General features: G+C 42.9%; 1 protein-coding gene across 2 annotated transcripts in view; it reads right to left on the bottom strand.

The window, feature by feature from the left end:
• Positions 1-15,536, bottom strand: part of CYFIP1 (cytoplasmic FMR1 interacting protein 1) — a 114,818-nt gene extending 99,282 nt beyond the window's left edge. For both annotated transcript variants that reach the window (XM_043487882.1, XM_043487881.1), the window contains exon 1: positions 15,397-15,536. The gene's annotated coding sequence lies outside the window, so the exon portion shown is untranslated. The remainder of the gene's footprint in view (positions 1-15,396) is intronic.
• Positions 15,537-16,895: the final 1,359 nt, after the last annotated feature.

Genomic DNA, 16,895 nt, shown 5'->3' with positions numbered 1-16,895 from the left:
ACATTTGCACATAGTTCAGTTCAGTCGCTCAGTCATGTCCGACTCTTTGGAACCCACTGGACTGCAGCATGCCAGGCTTCCCTGTCTATCTATCACCAACTCCCAGAGTTCCTCAAACTCATGTCCATCGAGTTGGTGATGCCATCCAACCATCTCATCCTCTCATTCTGCCTTCAATCTTTCCCAGCATCAGGTGGCCAAAGTATTGGAGCTCCAGCATCAGTCCTTCCAATGAATATTCAGGACTGATTTCCTTTGGGGTTGACTGGTTTGATCTCCTTGCAGTCCAAGAGGCTCACAAGAGTCTTCTCCAACACCACAGTTTAAAAGCAACAATTCTTCGGCGCTCAGCTTTCTTTATAGTCCAACTCACACATCTATACATGACCACTGGAAAAACCATAGCCTTGACCAAACGGATCTTTGTTGGCAAAGTAATGTCTCTGCTTCTTAATATGCTGTCTAGGTTGGTCATACCTTTTCTTCCAAGGAGTAAGCATCTTTTAATTTCATGGCTGCAGTCACCATCTTCAATGATCTTAGAGCCCAAGAAAATAAAGTCTGTCAGTGTTTCCATTGTTTCCCCATCTATTTGCCAGGAAGTGATGGGACCAGATGCCATGATCTTAGTTTCCTGAATGTTGTTTTAAGCCAGCTTTTTCACTTTCCTCTTTCACTTTCATCAAGAGGCTCTTTAGTTCCTCTTCACTCTCTGCCATAAGGGTGGTGTCATCTGCATATCTGAGGTTATTGATATTTCTCCCGGCAGTCTTGATTCCAGCTTGTTTTTCATCTAGCCTGGCATTTTGCATAATATACTCTGCATATAAGTTAGATAAGCAGGGTGACAATATACAGCCTTGTCGTACTCCTTTCCCAATTTGGAACCAGTCCGTTGTTCCATGTCTGGTTTCAAACTGTTGCTTCTTGACCTGCATACAGATTTCTCAAGAGGCAGGTAAGGTGATCTGGTATTCCCATCTCTTGAAGAATTTCCCACAGTTTGTTGTGATCCACACAGTCAAAGGCTTTGACATAATCAACAAAGCAGAAGTAGATGTTTTTCTAAGAGATCTCTAGTCTTTCCCATTCTATTATTTTCCTCTATTTCTTTTTTTTAAATTTTTTTTTTTTCCTCAGAGCAATAAGAGGATAAGGCTTATTATTTCCCTCTATTTCTTTGCATTGATCACTTAGGAAAGCTTTCTTTTCTCTACTTGATATTCTTTGGAACTCTGCATTCAGATGGATATATCTTTCCTTTTCTCCTTTGCCTTTAGCTTCTCTTCTTTTCTCAGCCATTTGTAAGGCCTCCTCAGAAACCACTTTGCCTTTTTGCATTTCTTTTTCTTGGGGATGGTTTTAATCACCGCCTCCTGTACAATGTCACGAACCTCCGTCCGTAGTTCTTCAGGCACTCTGTCTATCAGATCTAATCCCTTGAAACTACTTGCCACTTCCACTGTGTAATCATAAGAGACTTGATTTAGGTCATACCTGAATGGTCTAGTGGTTTTTGCTACTTTCTTCAATTTAAGTCTGAATTTTGCAATAAGGAGTTCAAGATCTGAGCCACAATCAGCTCCAAGCCTTGTTTTTGCTGACCGTATGGACCTTCTCCATTTCGGGCTGCAAAGAATATAATCAATCTGATTTTGGTATTGACCATCTGGTGATGTCCACATGTAAAGTCATCTCTTCAGAATAAAACACATCTTTCCAGTCTGAGCATCTGCCTTGGAAATCCCTGTTGTCTGCCCAGAGTCCTGCACTCTTGAAGAAAGCTTCTGACCCAAAGGAAATCTGGGCTGAGGACCACACATCCTCAGGCAATTCAGCCCTCAGCAGTGATCCTTTTCATTCTATAATCAAGTGTTTCAGAGCAGTACAACTGCAGAGTAGTGGGCTTTGTTTAAAATATACACACACTCCAAATGTTTAGCTTCAATTACTTAAAATTTTACACTTCCCAAATTTTTAGGATCTGAAGAAACCAGCTTATACAAAATAGCAAGAGATCTTAAAAATATAAAACCATTTCCACTTCTGGCCCAGAAAAATAGCAGCAAAACTCTCTCTCAGAGACATGTACTGAAATGTTTGTGACTGAGATAAGATGCTGCTTCTGGGACTTCTTCACAACAGCACAGTGTGGGGCAGGGGTCACAGGAGAGCTCAGACCACTATTGAGGGTTCATAATACTATTTTCCATGCCTCTGCACATTAAGGAATTGCCCTCCATGAACAGTTTAATATACATACATGTGAGATTTCAGGGTTCAGACTGAGCTAGAATGATGTAGCACCTAGTGGCTCTGCTTATAGCCACTGGGCCCTGAGGCCACCTTATTTAAAGTTCCTTCCTGGATAGTTCTAGTTGCCTACATCTTCTTTTCCCCTGTGGTACTTAGAAAGCCTTCAAGAGGTAAGAGTTTTGCAAACAAACATTTTCAGGCTACTACAAAGCTGAAAAGAGTAAGTACCTGTATATCTCGGGAGATATTGCGAGTTTAGTTCCAGACCATCACAGTAAAGCAGATACTGCAGTAATGGGAGTCACACAACGTTTTCGGTTTCCCAGAGCATGTAAAGTTATGTTTTACACTATACTGTAGCCTATTAAGTGTGTCATAGCATTATTTCTTAAAAAATAATGTATGTGTGTGCTCAGTTATGTCCAACTATTTTTGAGACTCTATGGACTATAGACCACCAGGCACCTCTGTCCATGGGATTATCCTGGCAAGAATACTAGAGTGGGTTGCCATTTCTCTTCCAGGGGATCTTCCCCATCCAAGGATCGAACCCATGTCTCCTGCGGTTCCTGCATTGGTAAGCGGATTCTTTTACCACTGAGCCACCTGGGAAGCCCAAACATAATGTACAGACTTGGTCTAAATAATAGTGGCTGATACACAAAAGTGCTGAATGTGATTCATGCTGCACTGCCCCAAATGTCCCATATCCCTTTTGCCACCACTCAAACTTGACCGTACTTTTAAGTAAAACAGTAGAATATTTTTATTTAACATTGTGCACAAGAAATTCAAGACTGTATTTTTGACAACAGTACTTACCAAGACCAGAAATTCACTGTACTTTAGTATTACTTGTGAGTTAGAAATAATGTGCAGGGTTCCCCTGTGATAGCAGAGGAGACAGGCCAAGAGTCCCATAGGAATGTCAACCAGGAGTGTTAGAAGACAATACTGGAGGGAAAATAATAAGGGTGCTAGAAATGTATTTTAAAAAGCATGCCATTGTGGTACTATAAAAGCAGCTCAGAATCTTGGTATTGAGAGACTACATAATGGTTGTGTCTCTTCAAAAAGTAAAAACAAAGTATATACCTTAATTTAAAAATATGTTATTGCTAAAAATAAGCTAACCACTACTGAGCCTGCAGCAATAACAGCATAACATAGCATAATCATAACATCAAAGATCACTGATCATAGCAACTTTCCCGGTGGTCCAGTGGTTTAGACCCTGCACTTCCAGTGCAAGGGGCGCTGCGCGGGTTGGATCCCTGATCAGGGAACTAAGATCTCACATGCTGTGTGGCCAAAATAAATAAATAAATGAAAATTTTTAAAAAGATCACTGATCACAGATCAACCTAACAAATATAAAAATAATTTAAAAGTTTAAAATATTGCAAGAACTGCCAAAATGTGACACAAACACACAAAGTGAGCAAATGCTGAAGGGAAAGTGGCACCAAACAGATTTGCTTTATGTAGGATCACCGCAAACTTTCCATTTGTAAAAAATACACGATCTGAGAAGTGCAATAAAGCCAAGAGCAATTAATTATATGATGTCTGCCTGTACCTTATTCAGAACACCATAAAATCCTGGAAGTGGGCTCCTCCTGCCCAGCACCCCAGGATGCCTAGGGAGCTAGGGTATGAGCTGGCTGCAACTGAAACAGACGATAATTGCCAGGGAGACCCTCACACCTGCCCTGACTAGGTGAGCTGGGTGGCCAGGCACGCGCCCACATACACCTCTTGATTCTGAGGTTGGAGTCTCTCGCCCATACTTAGAGAAAGTGTGGCCAGGGCAACAGCATGACGGGTGGCTGCTCGCTACCCACCCCTTCCTGGGAGCTGCCAGCTGCAGGGACCACAGGCTGGGGAACAGCGAGGGGCTGCAATCAACGGGGAACCAGCCAGTTCTGAGGCCGTCTTAGGGTAGTAAGTCTCCAACCTAATGGTATACCATATAATCCTTCGAAGTGACAGAATAAAATGCGAGAGTGTCTGTAATTTTGCCTCACAAAGAGGAACAAAGTCTCCCTGAGAGCAACACATCTGCCCCCACCTCCTTGCCAGATCCTCAAGGAGCAGCAGGAGCCAATGGCTCCCGAGGCTCATAGGCACCGCATCACTGAAACTAAATGAACTGCTTGGGGCTGAACTGTGTTCCCCTTTCAAGTCCTAACTCTTCGTACCTCAGACTGACTGTATTTGGAGATGGGTCTTTACAGATGCAGTTAAAGCAAAATGAGGTTAATAGGGTGGGTCCTAATGCAACGTGACTGGTGTCTTTTATAAGAAGGGGAGATGAGGACACAGACAGGCACAGAGGGAAGGCCACGTGAAAACATGGTGACAATGTGGCCACCTACGTGCCAAGGACAGAGCCTCAGGATGGGGCAGGGCCCTCTGGGAGAGCCAGTGGGACTGCTGTCCAGCAGGACAGCCCCCAGTCACTCTAAACCACAACACAAGCTCCTGAGGTACGGAGCTCCTTAAAAGCACATTCAAAAACGGTTCAGGTACACTCAGAAGTGCAGGGCAGGACGTCACGCCTTCCAAGGGAGCCACCCCAGACCTTGGCCATCCTGGCAGAGGCTTCCCAGAGTAGGCTAACCCTGCTCTGTCCATCCCTGGTGTCTGTCAGGGCATCTGTGGCCACAGAGAGGGTCCAAGCCTCTCAGAGCTTGTGTGCAACGCTGCTCAGTGACACAATCCTGGTGGAGGGAGGGTGGGCAGTGTTGGTTTTTCCCTCCCTCAGCTGACAGTTCCAGAGGGCAAGGACCGTCCCCCTCCCCTCCCACCCTTTGCATGGTTCTTACCTTGAAGCCAAACTTTGCAGGAGGAGGCAACTGTCTGAAACGAAAATTACTGGGACTTCCCTGGTAGCCCAGTGGCTAAGACTCTGCAAAGATCCCATGTGCCGCAACTAAGACCCAGTGGCAACTAAGATGCGACGCAGCCAAATAAAGTGAAAACTTAAAATACAAAGTAAAAACTACTCCCTGTGACAAGTTATTTTATGTGCCACCTTGACTATGCTATGGTATAATACGGTTTTTGGTCAAACATCAGTTTAGATGTTGCTGTGCAGCTATTTCTTAGGTGTGATTTACATTTAAATAGGCAGCCTTTGAGTAAAGCAGGTGACCCTCCATAATAACATGGGTGGGCATCATCTAAACAGTTGATGACCTTAAAAGAAGAAAATGAGGTTCTCCAAATAGGAAGGAATTCTTCTTCAGAGGACCTTTGGACTTGAGCTGTAACATCAGCTCTCCCAGAGTCTCAGCCTGCCTACTCTAAATTCAGAATTGCCAACCTCCACAATCATGAGTCAAATCCTTAAAATAAATCTTTCCATATACCCTATGGCTCTGTTTCTATGGAGAATCCTGACTAATACACACACCCCCACCCCAATTAAAGCAAAGGAAGAAATACAGCTGCCATGTACAAAACTCTTATGAATGTGGTCTCCAGGGCAGAAGCAAAGCTGACTTCAGAATCTGAAAATATCACGCACATGCACAAGTCTGCTTGATTTAACACACTTAGTTATTCCATGACCCCTGGGACAGACAACCCCAATGAGTCAAGAGTCCCAGGTGGTTGTAACGCTAGTTGGTTTTGTGGAGACTGGTCCTTCCAGGCAGGATTTGTGGGAAAAGAAGAAAATTCTTTAAAATGGAACAGCTTGAGTAACTTGAGCTTTAGGGAGGGATTTAAATATAATGTAAATCCTCATCACCACTTCTGACCTGGGCCTGTGTGGTTCTTCACAGCAAAGTGTACCTTCTTCTGTGAATATCTTCAAAGATGTAGCGTCGCCTACATCCACTCTCCTAGTCAGGACAAACGGGCACAAGGAACAACCATGCTAGCTCAAGACATAAAATTCTGGTTATCAAATCAAGTTCCAAGATGGAACTCACTGCTCTCTAAGCACTGGTTTTTCTCTCCCATGGAGCAAAATTCTCCCCAAAGAGAGTAAAGAACAGGACCTGACAACTTTGGCTAGTCCAGTTCTGAGATATAAATACAAATCACAAATATGCTTGTTTCAAGTCACAGTAGCTATTACTGTCCATGTGTCTTATTCACAATTAAAAAATCTGAATGCCACAGTTTAAGGCCTGGCTTGTGGCTTCTCTCTCCACAGTCTTGCACGAAGTAAGGCAGTCATGACAAAGTTTGGCGGGGTGGTGGGGGGGGTGCGCGTAAATGAATGCTCAACAGCACAAGTGTATACCAGGCTCAAACCAACACAAAGGTAAAAAAGGTAAAGAAACACATTCTTGTATTATTTTTGAGACCAAGTTCTGAGCGGCTTTAACACAAAAAAATCATATAAATGCAAAGCTTACCCCTAGAGTGCTCTAGAATCTTACTTTTTTTTTAAAAGTCACTCAGTTGTGTCCGACTCTTTGTGACCCCATGGACTATACAGTCCATGGACTTCTCCAAGCCAGAATACTGGCGTCTTATTAGGTAGCCTGAACTCAGGCCATTCACGGTGCTAGGTTCTCTACTGGCTCCTACACAGCTGCTGTGTCTAAGCTCCTCGCTGGGGCCAAAGGGTCTCCCGATATAAGATATACAGAGAACAAGCAACAAAAAGGCATATGTGAATCCTAAGATATAAGTACCTGCATTGAGTGAAAATGGACAATCCAAAGGCAGACAATGACAGAATGGGAAAAACCATGAACCAAGTACCTGCGGCTGTTCAGTCGGGTCTGACTCTTTGTGACCCCATGGGTTACGGCGCCCCAGGCTCCTCTGTCCATGGAATCTCCCAGGCAAGAATACTGGAGTGGGTTGCCATTTTCTTCTCCAGGGGATCTTCCCAACCCAGGGATCAAACCCATGTTTCTTGCATCTCTTGCACTGGCAGGCAGATTCTTTACCACCCCACCACTTGGGAAGCCCTATATGCTACCCATGAGAGAGAAATTTTAAATTCAAAGACACAAGGGGGTGAAATCAAAAGGATGGAGAAAGATATAGCATGCAAAGAGAAAACAAAAGTGGCCAGAGCAGCTATATTAATATTAGAAGTACAGACTTGAAACAAAAAATTATTACTAGAAACATTATAATAAAATAGTCACTCCATCAGAGAGATGTGACAACTATAAACCTAATCAACTGACAACACAACTTTGGAATACATGATACCACAGAGAACATGATCTTCTATGTAGAGATTTCACAAAAGATTTCACAAAAAACCTGTTAGAGCTAATAGATGAATTCAGTAAAGCTACAGGATGCAAAAGCAACACATAAAAATCAGCTGCATTTCTATACATTAGTAATAAATGTTCCAAAAAGATTAAGAAAACAATTCCATTCACAATAGCATCAAAAAGAAAACAAAATTAAGAATAAATTTAACTAAGGAGGTGAGTGATTCATACACTAAAAATTACAAAACACTGATTAAAGAAATTAAAGACACAAATAAATGGAAAGATATTCCATGTTCATGAACTGGAAGACTTAATATTGTTAAGATAACAATATGCAAAATTCCCTGGTGGTCCAGTGGTTGGGAGTTCTTGACAGGGGCTTGGGTTTGATCCCTGGTTGGGGAACCAAGATCCCCCAAGCAGTGTGGAGCAACCAAAAAAAAAAAAAAAAAAGATGTCAGTATAACACAAGCTATCCTCAAATTCAATGTAATCCCCATCAAAATTCTAACAGCATTTTTTTTTTGCAATAGAAAAACTCATCTTAAAATAATATGGAATCTCAAAAAACCCCAGAATAGCCAAAACAATCTTGATAGAGAACAGCAAACCTGAAAGTCTTTTACTGATTTCAAAACTTACTATAAAGTTATAATAATCAAAACTGCGATACTGGCATAAAGACTGGCACATCGACCAATGAAACTGAATAAACAGCCTAAAAATAAACCCTAAAACTCTAAGAAGAAAAGCTTCATGACACTCAATTTGGCAATGATTTCTCGGATATGACACCAAAAGCACTAGCAACAAAAGAAAAAGTAGATAAAAATTTTATCTAGTCTAAAACTTTTTAGACCAGACATGAAAATTAAAAATTTTTGTGCACCAAGGACACTATCAAGAGAGTTAAAAGACCTAAAGAATGGGAGAAAATATTTGCCAGTTGTGTATCTGACAAGGGATTGCTATCCAAAATGTATAAAGAACTCCTACAACTCAACATGAAAAAAAAGAAACAACACGATTAAAAAATGGACAAAGGATTTGAACAGATATTTCTCTAAAGAAGATATGCAAATGGCAGATAAATACATGAAGAGATGCTCAACACCATTAATCATTTAGTTCAGTTCAGTTCAGTTCAGTCGCTCAGTCGTGTCCGACTCTTTGCGACCCCATGAATCGCAGCACACCAGGCCTCCCTGTTCATCACCAACTCCCGGAGTTTACTCACACTCATGCCCATCGAGTCAGTGATGCCATCCAGTCATCTCATCCTCTGTCGTCCCCTTCTCCTCCTGCCCCCAATCCCTCCCAGCATCAGGGTCTTTTCCAAAGAGTCAACTCTTTGCATCAGGTGGCCAAAGTATTGGAGTTTCAGCTTCAGCATGGGTCCTTCCAATGAACACTCAGGACTGATCTCCTTTAGGATGGACTGGTTGGATCTCCTTGCAGTCCAGGGGACTCTCAAGAGTCTTCTCCAACACCACCGTTCAAAAGCAACAATTTTTTGGCGCTCAGCTTTCTTCACAGTCCAACTCTCACATCTATACATGACCACTGGAAAAACCATAGCCTTGACCAGACGGACCTTTGTTGGTCAAAACTGTAATGAGACACTATTTCATGCCCATTAAGGTGGTTATTATTTTTTAAAAAAAGGAAAATAACAATTGTTGGAGAGGATGTGAAGAAATTGGAATCCTTGTGCATTGCTGGTACACAGAAATGCTGGTGAAGCTGCTAAGGAAAATAACATGACAACTGTTCAAAGAAACTAAACATTTAATTACCATATAACCAGCAATAACAGTTCTGGGTATATAACCAAAAGAACTGAAAACAGCATCTCAATAAGATAAGTGTACACCAATGTTCATAGTTATATTAAGCCATAGCAGTGCTTCATTGGTGTCTGGAATAGTCAAGTTCATAGACAGGAAGTAGAATGATTGCTACTAGGAGCTAGAAGAACGAGAAAATGGGGAGTTAGTATTTAAATGGGTAAAGATACAGACATAGAAAACAACTTATGGTTACTAAAGGGTACGGGGGGAAGAGATAAATTAGGAATTTGAGATGAACAGATACACACTACTATACATAAAATAAACAAGGACCCACTGTATAGCACAGGGAACTATATTAAATATCTTATAATAATCTATAATGGAAAAAATCTGAAAAAAAATAGACCTGTATATGTATGTATATACATATGTGTACATATTTATATATATACACACACACACAAAAGATGGAATCACTTTGTATATCAGAAACACTGTAAATCAACTATACTTCAATTAAATAAATAAGTGCAGAGGTTCAGTTTGGGATGAAGACAGAATTCAGGGGATGGATGGTGGTGATGGCTGTACAACAATGTAAATGTACCTAATGCTACTAAACTGTACACTTAAAATGATTAAAATAGTAAACTTTAGGCTATTTATATTTTATTATAGTAAAAAAAGAATCAGGCAATATCTCCCCAATTTATTTTTTTCCCATTTTTTTAAACATTTTTTCAGCTACTGCAGTTTATTTCCCCCTTCATAGAAATGTTAGAGTCAGTTTGTCTTTTATCTATAAAAACAATCTGCTGTGACTTCTATTAATTAAACAAAAATACATTATGACCCAGCAAGAACACTTCTACATTTCTATCAAAAAGATATTATAATACAGGCTTGCATAAAGACTTGAACGTGAGTCTTCATCGCAGCAGTTATTCATAACAGACAAAAAAAAAAAAAAGAATCTAATGAATGGTTAAACAAAATGTGATATATCCATTCAATGGAATACAATGCAACAAAAAAGGAATGAAATGCTGGTACATACTAGACCAGAAATAAACTCCAAAAACATTATGCTAAGTGAAGAAAGTTACACATAAAGAACACAGATTGTACACTTTCATTCATGTTAAATGTCCAGACATGGTAGATCTATAAAAGAAAGCAAATTAGTGATTAGCAGGAATAGGGGCTAGGAACGGAGATTAACTGTAAAAGGTCATGAGTGATCTTTTTGGGGTGATATGTATGTTATGATGGTGCTGTCCAACTCCATAAATCTACTAAAAATCACTGCACACTTAAAGGAGGTAATTTTATGGTATGTACATTGTACCTCAATATAAAGGTAAGATTTTTTTTTGCTGCAATAATTTATTGGAATTGTGTTAAACCTATAGATCAACTTGGAGGGAAGTAACATCTTTACTATGTTGAGTATTTCAACTCATGCCCATACATGCCTCTTCATTTATTTACATGAGCTTTGTTTCATTCATTAGCATTTTGCAGTTTTCAGCTTATTGATCCTGTATGTGTTTTATTAAATTTATATCTAAGTATCTGATTTTTTTAAGCTGCTGAAAATAGTTATTTTTAAACATTTTACTTTCTAATTGTACATTGTTGGTATATAGAAATAAGACTGATTTACATGCGTTGACTGTATTTTGTGACCTTATTAACTTCACATACTAATTCTGATAGTTTTTTCATAGATTCCTTGGATTTTCTATGTTGATAATACCATCTGCAAAAAGGGACAATTTTCTCTTTGCAATCTGCCTTTTATTTATTTTTCTGACCTTATTGCCTTGGCTAAAATAGTTTTTTAATTATTATATATATGTTATTAATCCATGCTCTACTTCTTCAGTTGCAAAAATGATGAATAGCTAGGACAAGATATATAAAAGCTTTAGAAGCCAAAGCATTAATATTAACAATACATTCCTATGTATACTATCTCCTTTGATCTTCTTAAGAATCTAATAGGTGCTTTTTCCATGTTACCAAAGAAGAAAAATGGTCAAAGGTAGTCCAACTAACATACCTATCAGGGCTCAGGTGATCATATTATAGCAGACATATATAGTAGCTTTGCCAGGACCCAACTTGATCTCACTTGCCAAAGTCCCAGGCGCTGACTGAGCTGACCCCTCTATAAACTAGTATTATTCAAACTCAGATCAAAAGCCAAGACACAAGACTGTCACACTCTGAGGCACTGAGGGGACGCTGGCCCACTGAGGAGCAGAGGCAGTGACCCTGGAGTGGCACCCGAGCAAGCACAGTGCCTTCAAAAATCACAGGTGAGTGATTCAGTAAGTGTATGAGGCTCAGGTCCCAAGGTCTAATATTTTGGAGAAAGCATCTTTGGCAGCTTCTTTCTAGTTTTTAACTTACTAGTCAGAAGGCTGGATTCAAAGTCTGGCTCTTATCAGGCATGCTAACTTTTAAAAAAAATTATTTATTTATTTGGCTGCGTTGGGTCTTATTAATAGTTGTGGCATGTGAACTCTTAGTTGAAGTATATAGGATCTAGTTTCCTGACCAGGGATCGAACCCTGGACCCCCTGCATTGGGAGCGAGGAATCAGCCACTGGACCACCAGCAGAGTCCCCAGACATTTAACAGGCACACACTTCACCTCTTTGTCATTTCCCTCATCCATAAAGTGAGAATAATAATTGCACCTATCTTTGTGGGTTGTGAGACTAGTTAGTATGTAAAGTACTCAAGAGTTAGCAAACTACAGCCTACGGTTTGTTCCACAAGTAAAGTTTTACTGGAATACAGCCACACTCATCCATTACGAATTGTCTATGCTGACTTCATGCTACAGTAGTGAAACTGGGGAGGTTGTGACAGAAACCATATGGCCTGCAAAGCTGTACATAATCACTATTTGGACCTTTACAGGAAAAGTAATCCTGGCCTACAACAATGCTGGGGCTTCCCAGATGGCGCTAGAGGTAAAGAACGTGCTTGCCAATGCAAGAGACATAAGAGACTCGGGTTCCATCCCTGGGTTGGTAAGATCCCTTGAAGCAGGGTATGGCAACCCACTCCAGTATTCTTACCTGGACAATTCAATGGACAGAGGAGCCTGGCAGGCTACAGTCCATGGGTTGCAGAGTCAGACATGACTGAAGTACCTTAACATGCACACACACAAAACAACACTGAAGCAAAGCAAGCACTCAAGAAATGTTGCTCTTGTTCAGTCGCTAAATCGTGTTCAACTCTTTGCGATCCCATGGACTGAAGCACGCCAGGCTGCCCTGTCCTTCACTATCTCCCAGAGTTTGCTCAAACTCATGTCCACTGAGTCAGTGATACCATCCAACCATCTCATCCTCTGTTGCCCTCTTCTCCTCCTGCCCTCAATCTTTCCCAGGATTAGTCTTTTCCAATCAGTAGGCTCTTCGCATCAGGCGGCCAAAGTACTTGGGCTTCAATTTCAGCATCAGTCCTTCCAATGAGTATTCAGGACTGAATACTTTAGGACTGACTGGTCTGATCTCCTTGCTGTTCAAGGGACACTCAAGAGTCTTCTCCAGCACATTTCAAAAGCATCAATTCTTCAGTGCTCAGCCTTCTTTATGGTCCAGTTCTCACATCTGTACATGACTACTGGAAAAACCACAGCTTTGCCTTTGACAGCAAAGTGATGTCTCTGCTTACTCTGTCTAGGTTTGTCATAGCTTTTCTTCCAAGGTGCAAGCGTCTTTTAATTTCATGGCTGCAGTCACCATCTTAAGTGATTTTGGAGCCCAAGAAAAGAAAATCTGCCAGTTTCCAATTTTTCCCTCCATCTATTAGCCATGAAGTGATGGGACCAGATGCCATGATCTTAGTTTTTTGAATGCTGAGTTTTAAACCAACTTAAAAGATACATTAGCTTTTATTTAAACCCTCATTCACTTCCAGAATGATAAATCTAAGTATATACATAAAGATATAGACACAAGCACTGAATATGGTAGTTCAGCTCAGTTGTTCAGTTGCGTCTGACTCTTTGCGACCCCATGGACTGCAGCACTCCAGGCTTCCCTGTCCATCACCAATTCCCAGAGCTTGCTCAAACTCATTATGTCCATCGAGTCAGTGATGCCATCCAACCATCTCATCCTCTGTCATCCCCTTCTCCTGCCTTCAATCTTTCCCCGAATATGGTGGTGACAAATGCAAACTAATGTCAGTTAACTAGGGGCTGATTAAATAAATTATCATACATCTAACCATAAAGCACTATACTATAGTCATTAAAAGGAATGAAGAATATCTGTGTGTATATATAATATATATGCCAACATGTTAATATTTCCAAGATCTTTAAAGAATCCAAGAACATTAAGTGAAAAGGTACAATACATGCAATGTAATCTCGCTGTCATTAAAAGAACATACACAAAAATAAAACCTATGCACAGAAAAGGCTACATACCAAGAGAGACTTACTGAGAGAATTTCACATTTAGTATATGTAGTGGAGTACTGTTTGAATTTTTAATAAGCTTAAGTGTTGTAATTCTTCTCATGAATTAAAAGTGTTATTTGACTAGCTCAGGTTGTATCCTAGAGGCACACGTTTCAAACTTTAATGTCTTTACCCCTCAGGGACAAACCAGCGTATGGATGAATCGCAAATGCGTTATGCTGAGTGAAATAACCACACTCAAAAGCTACATATGACATTCTGTAAAAAGCAAAACTGTAGGAATGGAGAGCAGATCAAGGGTCAGGAGTGGAAAACGGAGTTGCCTACAAAAGGACAGAAAGGGGTTTAGGGGGGTGATAAAACTGCTCTGTATCTTGACTGTGGTTGTAAGTCACCAGACACTAAGCATTTGTTAAAATTCAGACTATTTTACCACAAAGTCAATATTACTATAAGTCAACTTAAAAATTAATTTAAATAAACACACAAAAACACTTGGCGAGTAACTTTTCTTTGAGGGCCGTATGCGCATACAAACGTATGTTTTCATACCGGAAATGTTTTCCACATTTCCCTGTTCAACCTCTGGCATAGAGATGCCGCTGCGTGAAGACTGTGTTTGGCACCATCTTCCTAAGTGAGTTCCCACAAATGCAAACTTGCCGTGGCCCACATTCATTTAAAACTTGATTACTTTCTTCAGGCTCAGTACGGGTAGATCTGCGCTTTACCCGAAAAACCACTGAAGGCCTTCAGGAAAGAGGGACGGCGGGCACCGGCGCGCAGCTTCACAGGCCCTGGCCGCGGCCGAGCAGGATTTTCCAGCGCGAGCCCGGAGCCGCTGGAGCTGCTGGGTGCAACTCCGAGAACGCTGCTGCTTCAATCACGGGTCATCGACGGAATCACGTTGCCAACGGCCAAGAACCACCACCCAACTCACCAAGCTCTGACAAAACCCTGAGCGGCGCGGCGCGGCGCGGCGCACAGCACCCTCTCTCTACTCCCGGAGAAGGAAACTCCCCAGTCTCAGACTCCACAGAAGCGGAGACCGTCCAACACCCGGCTTCATAAGCAAATCGCTATCCCGCGGTTCAGACATGACGCTAGGGTGGACGTGCTCCGGACGCCTCTCTCGGCTTAGAAAGCGCTTCTTAAACCCCATTTCCAAATTATTCTTCCACCCTTTTCTCCCACCCACCAAGCGCTGCGAATTAGGAGCACGCATTTGAGGCTTAAAATATACAACTCAATCTGGCTGTGTTGAACCGCGCTGCCCACGTAACAATCCCGGCTCCTTAACAAAGCCCCAAACTCCTCTCTCCAAGAATCTGCAAAATGGTCTCGCTCGGTCAGTCTCTCCTTCCCTCAGACAGGGGCACAGAGCACGACCTCAGCACAAATTGCCTGCTCCGTACTTTCAAACAATAACTGCAAAATCCCAACGGACCCTCCCCACTGCAACTCCGCCGCGCGCCAGGGAAGCTGGGGAATGGCTTCGCGCCTCCCGGGCCGGAGTGATCCCGGAGGCCGCGCCGCCCAGGAGGCCGCGCCGCGGAGGTCCAAGTCCCGGCTGCCTGAGGGGCCCCGGCCCGACGCCGCCACCTCCCAGCTCCGGGCCGGCTAGGCTCCGAGGGCGGGCCCCGACCCCGGCGGGGGCGCGGGGCGGGAAGGGGGCCGCAGCGCTCCTCACCTGGGTCCGCGGCGGCTGCTCGGGGGTCCCGGGCGGGCCCTGGGAGTTTCCTGACCGAGTGAGTCACTCGGGCGGGCCGGGAATGCGCCAGGAAACACCCGGCCTCCTCCCCTTCCTCCCGGGGCGGGGGCTCTCCCGGCTCGGCCCCTTCCTCCTGGCGCTCCTCCCTCCACGCCCCGGCCTTCGGCCAGTCGGCTAGCTCTTCGGCGCTGCGCTCACTCCCGCGACCCCGGGGGCTCCAGGCCCCTCCGGCTGTCGGAAATGCTCGCCAGGGAAGAGAACCTCGAGGGCCACCTGCCGGCCGAGGTGACCTCAGCTAGTCCTCGGGACCGCGGGCGGGAGGGAGGTGGGGGCTTCCCGGTGGGAATTGCCCAGCTTGGGCCGTAAAAAGAGTGCGGAGGGCGCACCCTGTCCCGGGCCTCCGTGAGGTACGGGCGGCAAGTGAGATGAGCCGCAGAACGAACTTAGGGGGACACCCAGGCGCCGTGGCCTGGCGCCCCACAACCAAGTAGGAGGTACTCACACCTGAGCTCCGCGGGCGGGAGCCTGCAAGCGGCCAGGTGCGGGGTGCGACTGGGACTCGCTGCCAGGACCCAGCCAACCGGGAGAAAAGGATCCGGTTTGGCCTCTGAAGTGATCGCGTGTCCCCTCTAAGCCAGGGGCAAAGGCGTGCGCAGATTTGTGGGAATGGCTGAGAGCAGAAATCTGACGAACTAGCCCACAAACACAATCTTGAGAGAGGCCAAGTGGGGTAAGCTTGTCACAAGCATGTTTGGGAGAAATTTTTCCCTAAACTACCCCCGCTCCCCATCACCACCACCACCTCCCCAACCTGTCCTAAGGGAGATTAATAAAGATGAGCAGCAGGTATCAGGCCATTAGCCTTTGAAAACCACAAGAAGTTTCATTACCTCCTGGCTGTCTTCTAGATGATGCAAAGTTACAGCAAATGAATTCTGACTAAACCAAAATCTACCAGTTGTCTAAATATTCAGAGACCACTTTTTCTAGAAGCTCCTGAAGGTCCCTCACTCCAACATGGGTTTTGAGTGACTTTCTGGTTCCCAGCTAGTCCACACATTTTCAGCCCAGGGCTGAGTCTCAAAGTTAAATTCCCAAGGGCTGTTTTGTTTTTGTTTTATACTGTAAGTGAAGTGGTGAAATACATATTCAAGGTATAGTGTGATAATTTAAAAATACTGTTATCCCCTAGAGCAATTAAAGAAAAATAAGCAATTAAAAAATCCGAGAGGAAATTAAATGGAATGCTAAAATATAAATCCAAAGAAAGCAAAGAAGGAGCAAAAAGCACATATGTAACAAAGAGCAAGCTGTTAGACTTCAATCCAACTGTATCAGTAATTACATTAAACGTAAATGAACTAAACACTCCAAAGAAATTGTCACATTGGATAAAAACAGAGCCTAAATACATGGCTGTTTAAAAGAAACATACGTTAAATATGAGGACACAAAGAGGTTGAAATTTTAAAAGATGA

This window comes from Cervus canadensis, chromosome 15 (genome assembly GCF_019320065.1).
Source record: "Cervus canadensis isolate Bull #8, Minnesota chromosome 15, ASM1932006v1, whole genome shotgun sequence".
NCBI classification, from domain to species: domain Eukaryota; kingdom Metazoa; phylum Chordata; class Mammalia; order Artiodactyla; family Cervidae; genus Cervus; species Cervus canadensis.
The sequence above is the reverse complement of the archived record's forward strand: the minus strand, read 5'-3'. Positions and strand labels throughout refer to the sequence as shown.